Source organism: Helianthus annuus, chromosome 4 (assembly GCF_002127325.2).
Source record: "Helianthus annuus cultivar XRQ/B chromosome 4, HanXRQr2.0-SUNRISE, whole genome shotgun sequence".
Taxonomy (NCBI): domain Eukaryota; kingdom Viridiplantae; phylum Streptophyta; class Magnoliopsida; order Asterales; family Asteraceae; genus Helianthus; species Helianthus annuus.
The window spans coordinates 180,870,201-180,893,013 of record NC_035436.2 but is presented as its reverse complement, the minus strand read 5'-3'; positions in this window follow the sequence as shown (position 1 = coordinate 180,893,013).

Below are 22,813 nucleotides of genomic sequence, written 5' to 3'. Positions count from 1 at the left end.
GCCTACAGACTAGAACTACCAGAGGAACTTAGCAACGTCCACCCGACTTTCCATGTTTCGAACCTCAAAAAGTGTCTTGCCGAGCAGAATTTACATGTACCACTTGAGGATCTACAAGTGGACGAAACATTACACTTCGTGGAAAAGCCAGTCGAGATCATGGATCGAGAAACCAAGAAACTTCGACGCTCACGCATTCCCATAGTGAAGGTTCGCTGGGAAGGCAAACGCGGCGCCGAGTTCACCTGGGAACTCGAAAGTGACATGAAGGTTAAGTATCCACAGCTATTCGTTACGCCTGCGCCTTAATTACGGGATGAAATTCCCTAAAGTAGGGGAGGTTGTAACAACCCGACTTTTTGAAGTCAAAGTACAAGTCAAAGTCAAAGTCAAAGGAAGAAAAGATTGCTAATCAGATCGGTCATTCCTTGCTTAATTATTACTTGTACTCTCCGACTCGATAATCGATGTATGCTACTTACCGTTATGATTATTTACGATTTGTATTGTGCGAAGTAACAATGCGATAAACGCAATTAAACGCTAATCTACTTAACGCTATCTCATCGCTATCGCATCGCAACTCAAATCGCAGTTATGGATATTGTTTTATGTGTGTGTTACTATGTGTTACTTGTTTATGTTAAACGCAATCGCAACTCTCCCGCAATGCAATCTCATCGCAAACTGGAAACGCAAGATTACTTATATTGTTGTATGTTAGTTATGTTATTTGTGTAACTATTATCTAAAACTATCGCATCGCTTATTCGACACTCGCTTAAATGCATCGCAACGCTCAACGCACGAAACGGAAGTCGGAAATGAACTCGCACTTGCCGTCCGATCGAATGCGATCGAATGGTCATCCGACCGGAGGGCCATCCGATCGGAAGGCCGTCCGACCGAACCACCCCCACCGCCTTTCTTCTCCACTCACTATAAATACTCCACCTGTCACATCACTATTCATGATGTGACAGCTCTCCTCCGACCCACGCACTCTCAGGCCACTTTTCTCTCGATTTCTCACGATTCTTGTAAGTTTTCACTCCAAATCTTGTACTTTCACAATCAGCACACACTTTCTCATCATCCTCACCAACAAATCTCACAATTTCACCATGGAATCCACCTGATTTGAGCTGTTTTAGGGTGACGCCATCACGGGTTTGTATGAACATCGGAGTATGATCTCATTTCGCCAAGAACAACTCAGATCTAAAGGATTTCTACAATGTTTAAACACTGATTTCACCTAAATCTAAACATTTTTCAAGTGATTCAAAATTTTCTTCAAACATTCTTCACTTTTGTTCAAAAGCGACATAATCGGAGCTCGTTCGGGCCTTCTACTCTTTCTCTAGATGAAGTGCTGGTCTGAGAACGGATTACTATCGAAGAGACGACCGATTCATGGGTTGAACATGAAGTTCCGTCAACAACAGTTACTGATCGAACGGGGTGATTCCCATCCGATCGGATGCTTGGACTTGATGGGGTTTTCGTTGTTTGACACATTGTCATACCGTCTCGGTTCAACCGTAAACTTTCTAAACTTAACTGATTATTACAAGTTCTCAATGAATAGGTTGCCGACGAATCGCCGTCCGATTGGATCACCATCCGATCGAATGACAATCCGACCAGGCGACTTGTGGTTTTCAACACTTAAACATTTTACAAAACTTCGAAGAATATTAGTTCCAAACGAGTAGTCATCTAATCGGATGACCATCCGATCGAATGACTATCCTACCAGGAGACTTGAATCTTTGAAACTTCCAAACGAACCACCATTCAATCGAACGGCCATTCGTCCGGATGACCATCCGACTGGATGGCTGGACATGTAATGATACTTCTCAACTTTTAAAATGCTACAACGAAAACTTTAAAGTTCAAACAATACACAAACACATCCATCCCAAACGGACAACCCTCCGACCGAATGGCCATCCGTCCGGATGACCATCCGTTCGGACGGTCATCGGATCAGACTACCATTCGTCACTCGTTCCATTCAACGCACTGCTTCACGCACCGTTCAACGCTTATACTATCATTATCTGATCAGGCTAACTCTCTAGCGCTCCCTTCAATCCAAGACTGTGTTTATTTAGTAAACACGATCTGTGAGTATAATCGATCCCTTATTGCTTAACACACTTTTGGGTGTTACATACGTTACTTATATCAAATCACTTCGACACACAACGCAACTACTTTTATACGCTAACCGCTCTGCATGTTATACGTGTTATTCGATGAATGCTTGTATGTTATGTTTACACAGTGATTGTTGCCTGATACCTTAGCAACGATAGTAATATAGTTTGGACTCAGCACCTGTCGTGGACACGGGTTGTTAAGGGTATTTCTCACGTGTCACAATGGTGATATGTGTGCGCATTCTACAACTCGCAGTCATGTCTGTGCATATTTCATTGTCGATAGCTTACTTGCTTCACATTTCAACGTGTTACATGCTGGTTATGCGTAAATCGCTTTCGCTACTATTATACTATTAAAAATTGTATGCTCACCTTTACACTATGTGTATTGACCTATTTTAACGTATGTGACAGGTGTTTAGGATGCTTGCTATGTTGCTGTATTTCTGTGGAATCGAGCTAGGGGAGTCTAGAAACAAACTAAATAATTTATGAGTTGTCGAAACAATTTTCTTGTCTTTGAGAACACTATGTCTGTAATGACTATTTTTCTTATTATGTTATGGTATGGGACGTAACGTTAAATAATTGGTAATGATAGTTGTTATGGATTCTTTTGGACAATCTGTTTCGCTCAGTGCCTCACCCCGATGTTTCCGCCATCGGTTGGGGTGTGACATATAAGCATATACGAGATCTATACTACACCTATAGGCCTATACTACACCTATTGTTTATTATGATATACTATACTTATATTATTGTATCTATGTTATAATACGATAACAACAAAATACGTCAACTAATGATACGGTACAACACGTATAGATACAATACGACACATAAGAGTACAAGTGGATTCAAAACAAAATGACACGTAATCATACCGTACCATTACTTAACGTATTTTGTCGTTACATGTTGTATTATGAGATCTATACTATATTATACTACTGCTATAAGCTTATATGAAATATATAGTTTATTATACTTTACTATACTACAAATATACTATAATATACTATACGTCAAAATACGGACTGTATCGCATCGAAAAGGCAAAACCTAATATTATGAAACTTTGATTTTATACCTTTACGCATCGTATAGCTCAAAATTAGGTCGTATAGTACCATTATACGACTCGTATAGACCCCCTGATTTATCAATGAGTAAATTACAAATTTTTTCCTTTATGTTTGTCCCAAATTTCAGGCGTTGTCCTTTACCTTTAAAATTGACGAGTTTTGTCCTTAGCGTTTCAAAATCCTGCACGTTATGTCCTTTAGCAACTCAGTCAGATTTTTTTTGTTAAATCGGGTTGCATAAGGGCATTTTAGTCTTTTTACCTTCTTAGGGGGTATTATGTAAACAACTTTTTAATGAGGGACTCTTTGTACAAAATAAAAAAATAAAAGGTTTTCTTCTCTTTCTCTCACTGAAACCTCACATCCATCGATCATTACAGCAAAAAGGTTTTCTTCTCTCTCTCACTGAAATTCCATTACAGCATCATCTCTCTGTTTTATGAAACAAGAGTGGTTGTGGGAGGTGATTAGGGGTCATCTCTCTGTTTTATGAAATATCATTACAGCACCGCACTGGGACAATGATTCGAATCAATCAACGAAACCTCACATCCATCGATCGAAACTGGCTTGGAAATCGACAACGGCACAACGAATGAACCTGAAACGTTGAGTACTTGAAGCTGAATCAGCAACGACACAACGAACGAATGAATCAGAAATGAATTTTTTTGATTTTTTTTCTCTCTCTATCTCTTTAAAACCCCATTTGTATATTTTTGTTCTAATTTGCACAAATCTTTCAATCCTTAAAGCTGCCAACAATGAAACGATTGTAAATTTGTGGATTTTTGGTTGTTGAGTTGATTGGGGGATCTGGGGATTTTTGGTTGTTTGATTTGTTATTTGGGGATTTTGGTTTTTGATTTTTGATTTTTGATTTTTGACTTTTGATTTGGAGATGGCAGTGGCGGGATAGGGACGGGATCGATGATGGTGGTGGATTATATTGAATGTGGTGGTTGATGGTGGTTGTTAGCGGCGGTGGAAGTGGGTGGTTGGTGGTGGGATGGTGACGGGTGTGTGGCTGAAGATCGGGGTCGGCTACGGTAGTTGTGGGAGGTGATTAGGGGCGGCGGTTGTGGTTGTGTGAGGGGCGGTGGGTGGAGCCGAGAGAGAGTTGATGGTGATGATGGGTTGTTGTTGCTACTTGCTAGAGAGAGAGAGTCGGAGAGAGAGAGCTGATATAATAATTTGTATAAATATTTTGTTTTCTTTTCTTTTTTAAAATAATATTAAATAAATGGGTTAAAAAGACTAAAATGCCCTTGTGTAATCTGATTTAACAAAAAAATCTAACTAGGTTAGGGCTAAAGGATATAACGTGTAGGATTTTGAAACGTTAAGGACAAAACTCGTCAATTTTAAAGGTAAAGGACAACGCCTGAAATTTGGGATAAACATAAAGGACAAAACTTGTAATTTACTCTTTATCAATTATCCCCTGTTTTTTTAGAATTCATGGGGTCTATACGGATTGTATAGGTCTATACGATCCGTATTAACCTACTATATGATGGAGATTTGACCTATACGATTGTATAGGAGTGAAGTAAGAAATTTTAAATTTAGGGTTTTTGCCGTTTCGATACGTACACGTGTCATATTTTGTCATTACGTGCCATTACGTGTCGTTCTGGTGACGTTCGGTTCCGTGTGGTATCATATTCTATTATTACGTGTAATTTTATTTGGAATCCACTTGTACCCTAACGTGTCGTATTGTATGTATACGCGTCGTACGGTATCATTACTTGATGTATTTTGTCGTTAAATGTCATATTATGACGTATATTGTCAATGTGTTCCGTATTAGTGCATATATTGTCTGTACGGCGCGTGTCAATGACATTTGATATTGTCACGTTTATTATCTGTAAGTGTCGTATTAGGGTGTAGATTGTCTATACGTGTCGTGTTATCGCGTATTATGGCATATTATGTTATTACTTGTGATGGTCGGCCCTGAGGGTGGGCGGGGAGGACCACCGGCCAGGGTCCGATATTTTAAAGGGCACGTTATTTAAAAAAATCCAATATGTATATGTAAAAAAATAAATTAATAGGGTATACCCATGCAAACATCAACATAGGCTAACTTACAAAAGTATTTTTATGGTTTAGATTAGTTAATAGGCCATTGACATTAGGTTTAGACCAATAGTGAACCCAATACCCAATTTCGTTAAGGCCTAAGGGCACATTTTTTCGAGCTCGAACATGGTACATCAATTCTCAGGGCCGGCCCTGTTACTTGTCGTATTGTTTCGTATTATGGCGTATTATGTTTGTATGGTGTTGTATTTTGGCGTATATTGTCGGTTACTTGACATATTGTATACATTAAACAAAGAAAAAACACTTGTAATACATTATACAAATAAAATACCTTTAAAATTTCAAATTAACCTATACGATACATATAGAGGACCTTTACTATATCTATATATGCTCACACAGAACCTACACCTCACTTATACTGTAGTATACTATACTACGTTATACGATACATATACCTGACGTGATGTCGTGGTCACAATCAAATGTAATCCCAATAACAACTATAGATAGTGGTAAAAGGGTATCGAACTCAGGGAGTATGTGGAAAGTGTGTTGATTTTTTTAGCTTTGCGAATTAACTACAATTAACCTAATTTGCAGAAAATAAAGTTCAATGATTTGGATTGTTGTTTTAGAAAACTAAATTAATAACTAATTGCAGATAAAAGTTGGTTGTTTAACAGATTAGGAGAACAATGACCATCTTAGGATTCAGTTTCCTTTAACAATTGTGTGAAATTTCAACTAGAAAGAGTTACATAGACATAACTCGTACATACATAATCGAAGTAATAAAAGGGAACAAAGTACTCGGATTTCTAATGCGAGGTTGTTTCCCGATGATCAATTAATCAATAACCAACCCTAACCCTTCCCGTGATATCTCGATTGCCAACGACACCAAGAACGTACGATCGAGACTAGAAATTGCACTATCAATTAACAAGCTACAAACAATTATGCATACACCATGATATTCAAGCAACGCAAGTTATCATTCTAGAAATTCAGAAATAAACACACAAAAGTTCAAGATAAACCTTCTCCTAAGATGATCACCGAGAGTTTTAGCCACACATAGCTTGGTGAATCATCATAACAAAGAGTTCAATGTTCATACAAATCAAAATCACAAACCGAATGTTAGAAATTGTTCCAAGCCAAGCAAAATCACCCAAAATCGCCCCTAGTCTGTTCTCCAACTGATCAATGATGAGAATAACCCAAAAGACACAATAAAACTGATTTTAATGATGGCAGTTACAATTTTCCGCAGCTTCCACCGTAACTTACGATACCACCGTAAGTTACGGTGGACATAATGTTGTTACGGTGAATGTGACAACTCGAAATTTAGAACCTTTCGTTGTAACTTGCTTGTACGTTATGTGACTAGTTAAAATGATAACATGAACCTTTTTATGTGATAAGTGCTTTGTTATGTGTGCATTTGTATATATATGTGTACGTGTTTTATGTGAACCGAGAACCCAACCCGAGAACAAAGAACCCGACTCGAGACCATGAGGTCTCGAGTGGACTTGGGCCGAGAACCTTTGGCCGGTTGGGCCTTTGGGCCGTGAACCCCACTCGAAACCCACTAAGGGTGCACACTTGAACTAGCATATATAAACCACATCTTAGTTAGTTTTTGCCATTTGTTGAACATTACAACACACACTCTCCTACTTCTCTCTCTCACCTAAACTCTAGAACACAAACACACTCCATCATTCTTGGATCTTTGGACTTGGATCGGCTCACACACACACCCGGTTGGAAGCTTTTCACACACCCTCGAAACCCATAACCGGTTAGTGTTCTTGATGTTTTGTTGAATGTTAGTGTGTTCATGTTATGTTGTATGAGATTATGTGACAATATGTTAAGTTGTTGAGTTATACATAGAAATCGGTTCATGAATGTTCTTGTTATGTGTTGAAATTTGCATAAATGCTTGATGTTGAAAATGGGTTCATTGTATGTTAAAAAGGGTGAATGATGATATTGGTTGCACTTGGATTAGATCCGAAAAGTTTGGGTGTTTATACTATGAAAATCGGCTAATGAATATGTTTGTCAAGTAGGATGCATGCTAGTAAAATTGTATCTTGATAGTTGTTCATGATTTTGGGTGAATAAGTGATTAATATGTTATGAACTTGTTGAATATATGTTTGAATATGTGAAGAACACTTTGAATGATAGTTAAGAATGTGAAAACCCTTGTGATTTTGATCCATCTTTGACCCATAGCCTGATTAGGAAAACTGTTAGTGAAATTCTATTGGTCATTTCCGGATTTGGGCCTGATTATATTGTACTATTTGGCTGATTACATCTGCATCAACACGTGAACATGAAAACGACAGCTTACCGACTCGCAATCACCCGTTGCGACTCGCAACCACAGCGTGATGACTCGAGACCACGCGGTTGCGACTCGCAACCATATCAGGACAAGCCGAGACCACAGGTTACGAGTCCCGTTGCGACTCGAGACCTTAGCATGATGAACCGAGACTACGGTTGCGACACCGGTTGCGACTCGCAACCATCCATGATCAACACACACAGCATGACTCGAGACCATGCTTGCGAGTCCGGTTGCGACTCGAGACCACACTTTTGGGCCTTATTTAATGGGCCAGACTGATGGGCTTCTGTGTTAACTGCTTTTACGTGTTTGGGCCTAAGTAATTGGACTGAACCTGTGAACCGTATGTGCTACTGTTGATTTAGAATACTGTTACTGCTAAACGTGCTTGCCATACGTGTTGCACATTTGTGCACTACTTGGTTCGAATCTGATTATACGTGATATCCGTGTTAGGACGTTATTGACTACTTGCGACTTGATTGACTTTCTGTGATTAACTGCCGAGCAAACCAAGGTGAGTTCACACCCTTTACAAAGCATGGGATTCCCTGGGTTGGGAACAGGGTTAAGGAACGTGGGTTCCTCGTCTACCTTGGGTAGGACGTCAGTGGTTCAGGAATGTGATTCCTCGTCCGGATGGACGGATAAACGTACTAGACTAAAACTCTATCACGAAGTCCCTCCTTTTTGTATCGACTAATCGCCGGGCCAATGGCGAGCGGGTCATTAGTTAGATAGCGCTATTTAGGTCTGACAAACCTCACACCGTGCCGCAGAGGACGGGCGTGAACTAATGGATCTGGGGCACGTCAATGATGATAGACATTGATGTTTTCAGGGCACGTAAACATGACTACAGTCAGCAGTCGATATGGTAACGAGTCTAGTATACACATGGGGTAGCCCCCACGGCTGGAGAGCCAGATGATGTACATGGGGTAGCCCCCACGGCCGAAACGCCTGATAACTACATGGGGTAGCCCCCACGGCCGGAGTGCCGGAGTAACCGGGAACGAACATGTCACGTTTTTAAACTATGGGGTAACCCCCACGGCAGGATGCCAGATAAAGTGAACTGTTTTCGAAACAACTAAAACGAACGCCCACCCGTGAACTCACTCAACTAGTTGTTGACTCGTTACTACATGCTTTGCAGGACCATAGGTACTCAGTGGGAGCTTGCATGGAGGAGGATCGTTGTGGGACAGGGATTGCTACACGTTATGTTAAACTTGAAACTTTTGGAACTTATGTTATAACTTTAAACTTATGCTTCCGCTTGCAACTTAAATTTATTTGTTTTGGAACACCAATCGTGATGGTTAAACTTTTATAACTACTTATATGCTTGTTCAGTATGATTGGTGGCTGGATCCTGGTCAGTCGCGCCTCCAAGCGGTAGTACTCCGCAGGTGGGATTTTGGGGGTGTGACAGATTGGTATCAGAGCCATTGGTTATAGTGAACTTGGTTTTAATAAAGGAGAAACGTTTTTGTTAAAACCAGACTATAACCGGTTTAGTGCTCAACGGTCCACAACGACACTTCGCTCCTCATGCAAGGCTCGACGTTCTAGGTAATATGATGTTTGTATATTGCCTACTTGTTAGTTGCATAGTACATTGCTCATGGTATGCTTGATTAGTATAACTACTGTTGTTTGAACGCGTATGTGCTTACTCTGTCTTACTATCGTACTTTCGCGAACCTCTCTCACACGTATTACTTTTATTATGAAGAACCATGTCTGGACGCGTTAACATGACACAAGCCCAGTTGACGGCTTTGATCAACGAACGAGTTGCCGCAGCGCTCGCAACTGCACACGCGGGAGGTATATCCTGCAGTCCGAAATTGTTCTAGGATCATTTGGATCCTACTCTCGTGAACCAACCTTTGTGTTAAACTCTGTCTTTTCTTTCACCTACCTTAGGTCAGGCACCGGTGTGCACTTTTAAGACCTTTATGGACTGTCGACCCACGACTTTTAGCGGCACTGAAGGAGCAGTAGGTCTCCTACACTGGTTTGAGAAACTGGAGTCTGTGTTCGAAATGTGTGAATGCCCTGAAGCGCGCAGGGTGAAGTATGCTACTGGTACTCTCGAGGGTTTGGCTCTCACGTGGTGGAATGCTCAAGTGCAGATGTTAGGGTTGGTTGCTGCCAACGCCACCCCATGGGAAAACTTCAAGGAAATGATCAGGGAGGAATACTGCAGTCGTGACGACATTCACAAACTGGAAGATGAGTTCTACAATCTCAAGATGTCGGGATCAGAAATTGAGGCATACACTAAGAGATCGCATGAGCTTGCCTTGTTGTGTCCTACTATGGTGGATCCTCCCTACAAGCGAATTGAACTCTATCTCAAGGGCTTGGTGCCAGAGATCCAAAGTCATGTGACTTCAGCGAGGTTGACTACTATCCAGCAGGTTGTACAGTTGGCTCACCGTCTCACTGACCAAGCGGTGGAGCAGAACAGGTTACCGAAGCGTATAGGTGCTGCAACTACTTCTGGTGCTTCTAGTGGGGATAAACGGAAATGGGATGGAACTTCAAGCAGGGGTTCAACTTCGATGCAAACTCAGTCTCAGCAGAGAAAGACGGATGATCACAAGAGCCCCGGTCAGCAGTCATCTAGTGGTCAAAGTCACGGTGGATACAAAGGAAATCACCCCAAATGCAATCGTTGCAACCTACACCACAGTGGGCCATGCACCAGGGGCAACTGCCATCGGTGCAACAAGCCTGGACATGTTGCAAAGGATTGCAGAAGCGCATACCCCGTCAATCAGAATCGTCAGCAACCTCAGCAGAACCAGCGACAGCAGCAGGGTAACAACAAAGGGTGCTTTCAGTGTGGAGCTGAAGGCCACTTCAAGAAAGATTGTCCCCAACTGAACCAGAACAACAACAACAATCAGGGGAATGGTAACAATGGGAACAACAACAACAACAATGGTGCTAGGGGACGAGTGTTCGTGATTGGTCAAGGTGAAGCAAGGAATGATCCCAACGTGGTGACGGGTAAGTTCCTTCTCGACGACTTTTATGTTACAGTCTTATTTGATTCGGGTGCCGATACTAGCTATGTGTCACTAGAAGTTAGTAAGATGCTTAAGCGTATTCCTACACCCCTGAGCGACAAGCACACTGTAGAGCTAGCTAATGGTAAAAGTTTGGAAGCCTCACACGTAGTCAAGGGTTGCCAGCTTACTCTCGCTAACCAGACCTTCTCTATTGATCTTATACCTATTGTCTTGGGTAGTTTCGACGTTGTCATTGGGATGGATTGGTTATCCCAACACCGAGCAGAGATTCTTTGTAACAAGAAGATCGTTCGTATTCCTGGTTTAGGTGGTGAACCTCTCATGATTCGTGGCGACAAGAGAAGTGCTGTTGAGAACATCATCTCTCTTCTTAAAGCCCAGAAATGCTTACGGAAGGGCCACACTGCGGTTTTGGCTCTAGTTACTGACACCACAGAGAAAGAGAAGAAGTTAGAAGATTTTCCCGTTGTACGCGACTATCCTGAGGTATTCCCTGAGGAATTACCTGGTCTTCCGCCTCATCGCCAAGTCGAGTTTCAGATTGATCTAGCTCCTGGAGCCGCGCCTGTAGCCCGTGCACCTTATCGTTTAGCGCCATCAGAATTGGAAGAACTCTCCACGCAACTACAAGAACTCTTGGATAAGGGTTTTATTCGTCCTAGCTCATCACCTTGGGGAGCTCCAGTACTTTTTGTGAAGAAGAAGGATGGTACCTTCAGAATGTGTATCGACTATCGCGAACTCAACAAGGTGACTGTGAAGAATCGTTATCCTCTACCGCGCATTGACGACTTGTTCGACCAGTTGCAGGGGTCGAGTTACTACTCAAAGATCGATCTGAGATCGGGATATCACCAGCTGAGAGTTCGGGAAGAGGATGTCTCTAAGACGGCCTTTAGGACTCGATATGGACACTATGAGTTTTTGGTCATGCCGTTTGGGCTGACGAACGCACCGGCAGTTTTTATGGATTTGATGAATCGAGTGTGCAAACCGTACCTGGACAAGTTTGTTATAGTCTTCATCGACGACATCCTGATCTATTCTAAGAGCAAAGAAGAGCACGAACAACATCTACGACTTATTTTGGAACTCCTTCGGAAGGAACAGCTTTAAGCAAAGTTCTCGAAGTGCGACTTCTGGCTTCGTGAAGTCCATTTCCTAGGGCATGTGGTGAACAAGGATGGGATTCACGTTGATCCATCCAAAGTGGAATCTATTAAGAACTGGCCTGCGCCTCGTACACCAAAGGAAATTCGCCAATTTTTGGGATTGGCAGGTTACCACAGGAGATTCATTAAGGATTTTTCTAAGATCGCGCAGCCCCTGACCTTGCTAACACAAAAAGGCGTTGTTTATCATTGGGGAAATGCACAAGAGTTAGCTTTTCAACATCTAAAGGATAGGCTTTGTAGTGCACCTATCCTTTCACTGCCAGAGGGCACAGAAGATTTTGTGGTTCACTGTGATGCATCAATTCAAGGTCTTGGTTGTGTATTGATGCAACGAGATAAAGTCATAGCCTACGCCTCACGACAACTCAAAGTTCATGAGAAGAACTACACGACGCATGATTTAGAGCTGGGAGCTGTTGTTTTCGCACTTAAGTTATGGCGGCATTACCTATATGGAACCAAGTGCGCCATCTACACCGACCATAGAAGTTTAGAACACATATTCAAGCAGAAGGAACTGAATATGCGGCAGCGACGATGGGTCGAACTGCTGAATGACTACGAGTGCTCTATCAGATATCACCCGGGCAAGGCCAATGTTGTGGCAGACGCCCTCAGTCGAAAGGACACTGCGCCTAAGCGCGTAAGAGCTTTGCAACTCACGATCCATTCTAGTCTACCTTCGCAAATACGAGCTGCTCAGATAGAAGCACTGAAACCAGAGAACATTAGAGCCGAAGCCCTACGCGGGTCAAGGCAACGCTTAGAACAGAAGGAAGACGGTGCTTATTATGTAACAGGACGCATTTGGGTCCCGCACTATGGCGACTTACGAGAACTTGTGATGGATGAAGCGCACAAATCTCGCTACTCGGTACACCCTGGTTCGGACAAGATGTACCACGATATTAAAACTACGTATTGGTGGCCTAGCATGAAGGCCCACATAGCAACGTATGTCAGCAAGTGTTTGACTTGTGCGCGAGTCAAGACGGAATATCAGAAACCTTCAGGCCTACTTCAGCAACCAGAGATACCACAATGGAAATGGGAGCAAATTTCCATGGATTTCGTTACTGGCCTACCTAGATCACAGCGCGGAAACGATACTATCTGGGTGATCGTGGATCGACTCACAAAATCCGCACACTTTTTGGCAATCAAGGAAACGGATAAGTTCTCCACTCTGGCGGAGATATACCTCAAGGAAGTTGTTTCGAGGCACGGGGTGCCCACCTCTATTATCTCTGATCGAGATGCACGTTTTACTTCGGAACTGTGGCAGGCAATGCACAAGTCTTTTGGCTCACGTTTAGATATGAGCACAGCGTATCACCCACAGACGGACGGGCAGTCCGAACGCACTATTCAAACCTTAGAAGACATGCTTCGCGCTTGGGTAATCGACTCTGGCAACAGCTGGGAAAGGCATCTGCCACTCGTAGAATTCTCGTACAATAACAGCTACCACACCAGCATTAAAGCTGCTCCGTTTGAGGCATTGTACGGACGTAAATGCCGGTCACCCCTCTGTTGGGCAGAGGTGGGGGATAGTCAGATCACTGGTCCAGAACATGTGGTAGACACTACTGAGCGGATTGCTCAAATACGACAACGCATGGCGGCCGCTCGTGACCGTCAGAAAGCCTACGCCGATAAGGGCAGGAAACCACTTGAGCTCCAGGTTGGGGAGCGGGTATTACTCAAAGTTTCACCCTGGAAGGGTGTGGTTCGTTTTGGTAAACGAGGCAAACTCAACCCACGATACGTTGGACCTTTTGAAATCCTTGAGAAAATAGGCAAGGTGGCCTACAGACTGAAATTACCAGCAGAACTCGGTGCAGTTCACAACGTTTTCCATGTGTCGAACCTGAAGAAGTGTCTGTCAGATGAGACGCACGTAGTTCCTCTGAAGGAACTCACGATCGACGAACAGTTGAAATTCGTCGAAGAACCTGTCGAGATCACGGACCGGGATGTTAAGGTCCTCAAGAGCACTAGAATACCTCTTGTTCGAGTTCGTTGGAACTCACGTCGCGGCCCAGAGTTTACCTGGGAGCGCGAAGATCGGATGAAACAAAAGTATCCCCAACTGTTTGAGAACAGTACTAACGCTACTGAGGCCGAAGCTACGGAATTTCGGGACGAAATTCCAGATCAACGGGGGGTGGATGTGACACCCCAGGAAAACCGGGAAAACCTTGCAACCTAACTAGCTTCCTCAGTGAGTGCCATCAAATTTCGGGACGAAATTTCTTTCAACTTGGGGATGATGTGACAACTCGAAATTTAGAACCTTTCGTTGTAACTTGCTTGTACGTTATGTGACTAGTTAAAATGATAACATGAACCTTTTTATGTGATAAGTGCTTTGTTATGTGTGCATTTGTATATATATGTGTACGTGTTTTATGTGAACCGAGAACCCAACCCGAGAACAAAGAACCCGACTCGAGACCATGAGGTCTCGAGTGGACTTGGGCCGAGAACCTTTGGCCGGTTGGGCCTTTGGGCCGTGAACCCCACTCGAAACCCACTAAGGGTGCACACTTGAACTAGCATATATAAACCACATCTTAGTTAGTTTTTGCCATTTGTTGAACATTACAACACACACTCTCCTACTTCTCTCTCTCACCTAAACTCTAGAACACAAACACACTCCATCATTCTTGGATCTTTGGACTTGGATCGGCTCACACACACACCCGGTTGGAAGCTTTTCACACACCCTCGAAACCCATAACCGGTTAGTGTTCTTGATGTTTTGTTGAATGTTAGTGTGTTCATGTTATGTTGTATGAGATTATGTGACAATATGTTAAGTTGTTGAGTTATACATAGAAATCGGTTCATGAATGTTCTTGTTATGTGTTGAAATTTGCATAAATGCTTGATGTTGAAAATGGGTTCATTGTATGTTAAAAAGGGTGAATGATGATATTGGTTGCACTTGGATTAGATCCGAAAAGTTTGGGTGTTTATACTATGAAAATCGGCTAATGAATATGTTTGTCAAGTAGGATGCATGCTAGTAAAATTGTATCTTGATAGTTGTTCATGATTTTGGGTGAATAAGTGATTAATATGTTATGAACTTGTTGAATATATGTTTGAATATGTGAAGAACACTTTGAATGATAGTTAAGAATGTGAAAACCCTTGTGATTTTGATCCATCTTTGACCCATAGCCTGATTAGGAAAACTGTTAGTGAAATTCTATTGGTCATTTCCGGATTTGGGCCTGATTATATTGTACTATTTGGCTGATTACATCTGCATCAACACGTGAACATGAAAACGACAGCTTACCGACTCGCAATCACCCGTTGCGACTCGCAACCACAGCGTGATGACTCGAGACCACGCGGTTGCGACTCGCAACCATATCAGGACAAGCCGAGACCACAGGTTACGAGTCCCGTTGCGACTCGAGACCTTAGCATGATGAACCGAGACTACGGTTGCGACACCGGTTGCGACTCGCAACCATCCATGATCAACACACACAGCATGACTCGAGACCATGCTTGCGAGTCCGGTTGCGACTCGAGACCACACTTTTGGGCCTTAGTTAATGGGCCAGACTGATGGGCTTCTGTGTTAACTGCTTTTACGTGTTTGGGCCTAAGTAATTGGACTGAACCTGTGAACCGTATGTGCTACTGTTGATTTAGAATACTGTTACTGCTAAACGTGCTTGCCATACGTGTTGCACATTTGTGCACTACTTGGTTCGAATCTGATTATACGTGATATCCGTGTTAGGACGTTATTGACTACTTGCGACTTGATTGACTTTCTGTGATTAACTGCCGAGCAAACCAAGGTGAGTTCACACCCTTTACAAAGCATGGGATTCCCTGGGTTGGGAACAGGGTTAAGGAACGTGGGTTCCTCGTCTACCTTGGGTAGGACGTCAGTGGTTCAGGAATGTGATTCCTCGTCCGGATGGACGGATAAACGTACTAGACTAAAACTCTATCACGAAGTCCCTCCTTTTTGTATCGACTAATCGCCGGGCCAATGGCGAGCGGGTCATTAGTTAGATAGCGCTATTTAGGTCTGACAAACCTCACACCGTGCCGCAGAGGACGGGCGTGAACTAATGGATCTGGGGCACGTCAATGATGATAGACATTGATGTTTTCAGGGCACGTAAACATGACTACAGTCAGCAGTCGATATGGTAACGAGTCTAGTATACACATGGGGTAGCCCCCACGGCTGGAGAGCCAGATGATGTACATGGGGTAGCCCCCACGGCCGAAACGCCTGATAACTACATGGGGTAGCCCCCACGGCCGGAGTGCCGGAGTAACCGGGAACGAACATGTCACGTTTTTAAACTATGGGGTAACCCCCACGGCAGGATGCCAGATAAAGTGAACTGTTTTCGAAACAACTAAAACGAACGCCCACCCGTGAACTCACTCAACTAGTTGTTGACTCGTTACTACATGCTTTGCAGGACCATAGGTACTCAGTGGGAGCTTGCATGGAGGAGGATCGTTGTGGGACAGGGATTGCTACACGTTATGTTAAACTTGAAACTTTTGGAACTTATGTTATAACTTTAAACTTATGCTTCCGCTTGCAACTTAAATTTATTTGTTTTGGAACACCAATCGTGATGGTTAAACTTTTATAACTACTTATATGCTTGTTCAGTATGATTGGTGGCTGGATCCTGGTCAGTCGCGCCTCCAAGCGGTAGTACTCCGCAGGTGGGATTTTGGGGGTGTGACAGTGAAGACAGTCTGCTTTACGGTGGAATCCATGTGGAATTCAGGTCCACCGTAAATTACGGTGGAACCGTAAGTTACGGTGGAAACCTGAATTTTGCACTTTGTTTCATCTTTCGTTCCACGCGCGACCCGTTCAACTCCAAACCGTCCAAAGCTGCGTTTTATCCACTTTAAGCTCCCGAACCGCACCTGAAACATAAGCAACCGTAGTCATCTAATTCAAGATAATTACGCGATTAAGTGAAGGATTAAGTCGTCTTTTAACATGATTAAGGGTTGTCCAATGGACCACCCGTCACATCCCCACACTTAACCGTTGCTTGTCCCAAGTAACTCATCAAATCAATTTCAATACAAGTGATCAATTTAAACCAAGCAAAAACATGCAATCATTTTACTAACCCCTTTTTAACACCCAAAACAATACACCCCTCTCTAAATCTCTCCTCTCGGCTACAAGTGAAAACTAGCAAAGATAAGCTAGACACTCAATAGGCAAACGGGTGGTTGCACAATTATAGGCTTGTACCTAAATCGATCCTTCTCCTACAAGTGCTAAACATGAATGCAAATCAAAGGGACTTTCGAGGTTGTAACGTGGCTAGGTGTAAAGGTGGGAAATGGAATATATATGAAGTAGTGAAAACTTAACCCAGTCTTTTTATTACACAATAAAGCAAACTAACACTAACAATCTAAACTACTATGTACGAGACAACTAAACATCTCTCTTTTTCATTTTTTTTTCATTGCTTTTTCTTTTCTCTTTTTTTTCAAGCAAAGCAAACAAACATACAATGAAACATCAAACATATCTACATCATACTACTCAAACTATTACTACTAGCACTAAAAGACCGGGTCAAATTGGGTAAATTTTTAAGTAAGTAGCTAGGGGTAACAAACGATAGGCTTTTAGGCACAAAATTGGCAACTAACTGTCCAAACCCCCGCCCCTCTCGCAACCATGCTCATATATATACTTATGAGGTCCAACCCCCCAAATCCCACACTCACACACACAAAAGACGAGGCTACCTAGATACCCTTATCCTTTTCGCATTCACGTCTAACTAAGGACTCAAACCGCATTCAAGCACAAGTTCTAATGCACCCCCACCCGTAGCCACTCTCATCAAAGATAAGCATTATTTATATACAAATGTGGCTTCAACTCTCACCAAGAATGAAAGGGTATCAAGGGTTGCCGGTGCACCATTTGGGGTTAATCTAGGGTGTTTAAATTCTCACAATATTTCGCTTGATTTAAAATTTTTTTCAAAATCTTCAAAAATTTCCCCCCATCCCCACACTTGGGATACATTGACCCCAATGTATGGTTTTAGGAGGCTTTGATCACTAAAATTCATTCAACATCAACAAAAAGCTTCTTCACTCAAACCCCAAATTTCTTTTTAGATTTTTCATTTTATAATTTTTTTTATATTTTTCTTCTTTTTTTTCTTCTTTTTTTTTTTACACCAACACACTACCGACTAGCACCAACCCGAACACAACATAACAACTAACACCACCCAACCACCCAACCATAAACAAAACAAACTAACAAATATGCACAAAATATACAAAGGAGGAACACAACCTGACTAATAATAGCGCGGTCCCGGAGGTCCAAAAATGGAAGACATCATGTCGTTCCATTCTCCAAACGCAAATGAGCCGCTACTACTCCCTCCTTGTTGTTGTTGGGCTCCCTCTTGTTGCCTCAGATCAAATCCATTGTGAGTGGTGAAGCTGTGGAGTCGGATACGACACACTCCCATCATAAGGTGGTAGCGAGGCATAGTCCACATGTTGTGGATCCACAACCACTGGCCTCCCGACATGCCAATCTGCATGCATCCTTCTCTCTTGATCATCGTGATACCGATTATTCATTTCCACCTCTTGGGAATATGCAAAGGTGCGATTCCACGCCTCACTACGATCAAAGCTTTGTTTCAAGGACCGCTCTATGCTTGCACTCATCATGGTATTTTGATCATATAACGTCCGCTCCGGACCCGACCAAGTTTCAAAAACGGAAGCCGGAGGACGTTGATTTGCTATCACCTCTTGCATGGTACCTTCATAAGCCCACCCGGGCACATAAGATCGCTCTGTATAGTCGTAGAAAGCGCCACCATAACCTCCACCCGGGCCCCCTTGCCCCAAATTCACATTCACACCACCTTGCGGTTGCTCTTCATAATCTTCATCCCCACTCGGGATCTCCGCCTCACTCTCGGGTTCATCCTCTTCACCCGGTAACAAATCTCTAGCACCCGCCTTTAACGCTCTCCATCTCTGCCCCTCGGATTTAAGCTTATGATACCGCTCCGATTGTGTATACGTCCAACCAATCCCCAACTTGTCTAACGTAAAAGGCTGATGCCTTTTCGTTGCCCCTCGATCCTCTGACGTAAGAGCCTTTTGTTGCTTCATTAACCCCGTGATGATTCGACAATACGGGATAATGTCCCTTCCATATTTGTTTCGGCAGATCCACAGGTGGTTCATGATTAGATAACGGATTGGGAAACGCGGGCCCCCAGTAAGTAATGAATAGAGGACTGGTACTTCAGGAAACCTCACTTGCTCTTTATCCCCCCTTCGCGGTATAACATTCAACAAACAAATTGCCAATAATAATTTCGCTTCGATTTTAAATTCTTCCGATACAACACTCCATGATAAGTACCGGGAAAAAATAGCGTTGCCAACATGTCGTTCCAACGGGGGTGCTTCTCCGGCTTCACCAAAAGGTCATCAAGGGTGGGAACCATATAATCACGGGCTGGAAGGCTATCGTATTTCCCGAGCTTCTTCAACGTATCAAAGGACATCTCCACTGGAACCCCGTGAACTTCACAAATCAACTTCATTTGCGATGGCTTTTCATATGTGTTGCATTTAAGAGTCGCCATCCACTCTTGTATCTCGGTGATAAACAAATTGCTTTTATCTTTGTCAAAACATTTAAGTGCCGACTCCCAACCTAGAGTCCGGAACTTGTCAAACACCCCAAACTGACCAAGCTCAACTTCCCGGACTTCCCTCTCACATATAAAGGCCGCTGCCTTATTCTTCAACTTATTCATACGGTCATGATAGAGTGTTGGTTGCCACTCCTCTGGTTGATCATCCAAAGGACCCGAGTTCCATATCGGCTTTTCAGCCGGGTCCAACTCCATTTCTTCCTCACTCCCACTTTCACTTTCATCCACTCGGCCCAAATATTGTCTCTTTTTCGGTTGTTGTTCCGACTGTTTACCCTTTCCCTTTGATGATGAAGACGAACTAGATCCCGCTTTCTCTTTCGTCTTAACCATTTTCCTACACACATAAAGCAAACAACACAACCAAATGCAAACATTAGTCTTCTCTCACAATATCCCCACACTTGCTTGTTACTATGGTTTTAGATGTTAGTGAACCAAGAATTTTTCAAAAATTTGGCATGGTATCTCTACAATGTAAAGATTCCCCAAAAGTTCACTACTTTCCTAACAATCCTACATCTACAAACCATAATCATGTTCAAGTAACAAGTAACAAGTCAAAAACTATGAACAAGCAAGTGGCTATGAACAAATATCAAAAATAACCTCAATCTTCACAATGCATCATCAAAATACAACAAATAAACTTCCATACCTTTGTTTGAAGATGCAAGGATGCTTGTGAAACAAAAACTCCCAAAACCCCCAAAATTTTTCGAACTAGGGTTTAGAATTCGGACCCTAACACTGCGTTTTTCCTCAAATCTCTTCTCAAAATCAGAAAGTGTGTGAAAAATTAGCCAAAATAGACTCCTATTTCACTAGATTTGGTTGAGAATTGAAAGAGATATGGGTGATTGGAGGTTGAAGAAGGCTATGAAGTTCTTGTGGATTTTGTGGGGACTTGAGAAAGTGAAGGATTATAATAGACAGATGATAAAGTGGAATGAAATCGAGTGGCTGGGGTTATTCACATGATCTGATATATTTTATTTTTTTTATTTTTTTTTATGTAACGCATGAACCCGCAACGATCCGTTCATTCTCCAGGTCTACCGTAAGTTACGGTATCACCGTAATTTACGGTGGAACCTGGACAATTATCATCACCGTAAACCAGTAGCTAACTACCGTAAAGCCAAAAAAACTTTTATGGCCACCGTAAGTTACGGTGCCACCGTAAATTACGGTGGCACCTGGGCATATCTGGTTTGCTGCAAAATGTGATTTTTTATGCATATTTTTTTATATTTTTCAAGTTTTTCCAATTTTTTTTATGTTTTTAAATTTTTCTAAAATGTGTAAAAATCACCCTACCCCCTCGAAAGTCCCGTGTTGTCCTCAACACAATATTAGAAAAGTTCGTGACCCGAATATCCCCACACTTGTTTCGAACACGGATTTCAAGGAAATATGGTAATTGAGCAAACTATACAAAACAAAGCAAAATGAAATACTACTATTTACACTATCAAACCTGGGCCTCTCACAGTTGTTCCTCATCGACCGGGCGTAAAATGTAGCCCGCTTTATCAAGCTCCAAGTTATTGATGTCATTCCCCTCCAAGTATGGCTTCAACCGGTGACTGTTCACCGTTTGTTGTTTCAATGTTTGCTCGTCTTGGATGTCTACGTCACCAGACCTTCCAACTCGCCGAACGACATATGGGCCCATCCATTTACTTTTAAGCTTACCCGCAAACATCTTGAGTCTTGAGTTGTACAACCAAACTTTTTGACCCACTTCGAAAGTTTTCTTCCGCAATTTTGCATCATGCACCTTCTTGAGTTTATCTTTATAGGCCGATGCACATTCATACGCCTCGTCTCGAATCTCTTCTATTTCGCTTAATTGCAACTTTCTCAACTTCCTCGCCTCGTCATAATCCGCGTTTACCGTCTTAATTGCCCAACGTGCCCGATGTGCTAGCTCCATTGGCAAGTGACAACCCTTTCCATACACCATCCAGTAAGGCGTTGTACCAATAGGAGTCTTGTAGGCCGTTCGGTATGCCCACAATGCATCGTCTAACTTACTCGACCAATCCTTCCTATCCGTTCTTACCATCTTCATGAGAATTTCTTTGATTTGACGGTTGGACACTTCGACTTGTCCACTCGTTTGTGGATGGTAAGGTGTGGCAATCCAGTGATTCACGCTATACCTTTTTAGTAATTTCCCAAAGTTGAAGTTCTTGAAATGCGAACCACCATCACTTATAATAACCCGCGGGATGCCAAAACGAGAGAAAATATTGGATTGAACAAATTTACAAACAACCGAATGGTCGTTTGTTCGTGTTGCAATAGCTTCAATCCACTTCGAGACATAATCCACCGCTACCAAAATGTATAGGAAGCCATTCGAATTCGGGAAAGGACCCATAAAATCTATACCCCATACATCAAATATCTCTACAACCAAGATTGGTTGTAATGGCATCTCATCCCTCTTCGATATACTTCCCATTTTCTGACAATTTATGCAATTTCTAGCGAACTCACATGCATCCTTGAAAATTGTGGGCCAATAAAACCCACATGAAAGAACCCGATAGCCTGTTTTGTGCCCACTAAAATGACCCCCACATGCAGACGAATGAGCATGGGTCAAAATTTCCAACACTTCTGTCTCGGGCACACACCTTCGTATAACTTGATCCGGTCCAATCTTGAAAAGATCCGGTTCATCCCAAATATATTGCTTCACTTGAACCATAAATTGTTGTCGGCGCTTCTTGGTCCAATAACTTGGGATGACACCGTGGCTAAGTAGTTAACATAGTGAGCATACCACGGTGCAACAAAGGTGGAGACGGCTAGGAGTTGCTCATCGGGAAAACTTTCATTGATTTCACTAACACCATTGATCCCTTCCACCGGAATCCGAGACAAGTGATCCGCCACTACATTCTCACTTCCCTTTTTGTCTCGGATTTCTAAATCAAACTCTTGTAACAATAATACCCACCGAATCAAACGAGGCTTCGCGTCCTTTTTCTCCATCAAATATCGGACCGCACTATGATCCGAATAAACCACCACTTTACTCCCCCAAATATACGAGCGAAACTTATCCAAAGCATACACCACCGCTGGTAATTCCTTCTCGGTTGTGGTGTAATTAAGTTGCGCTT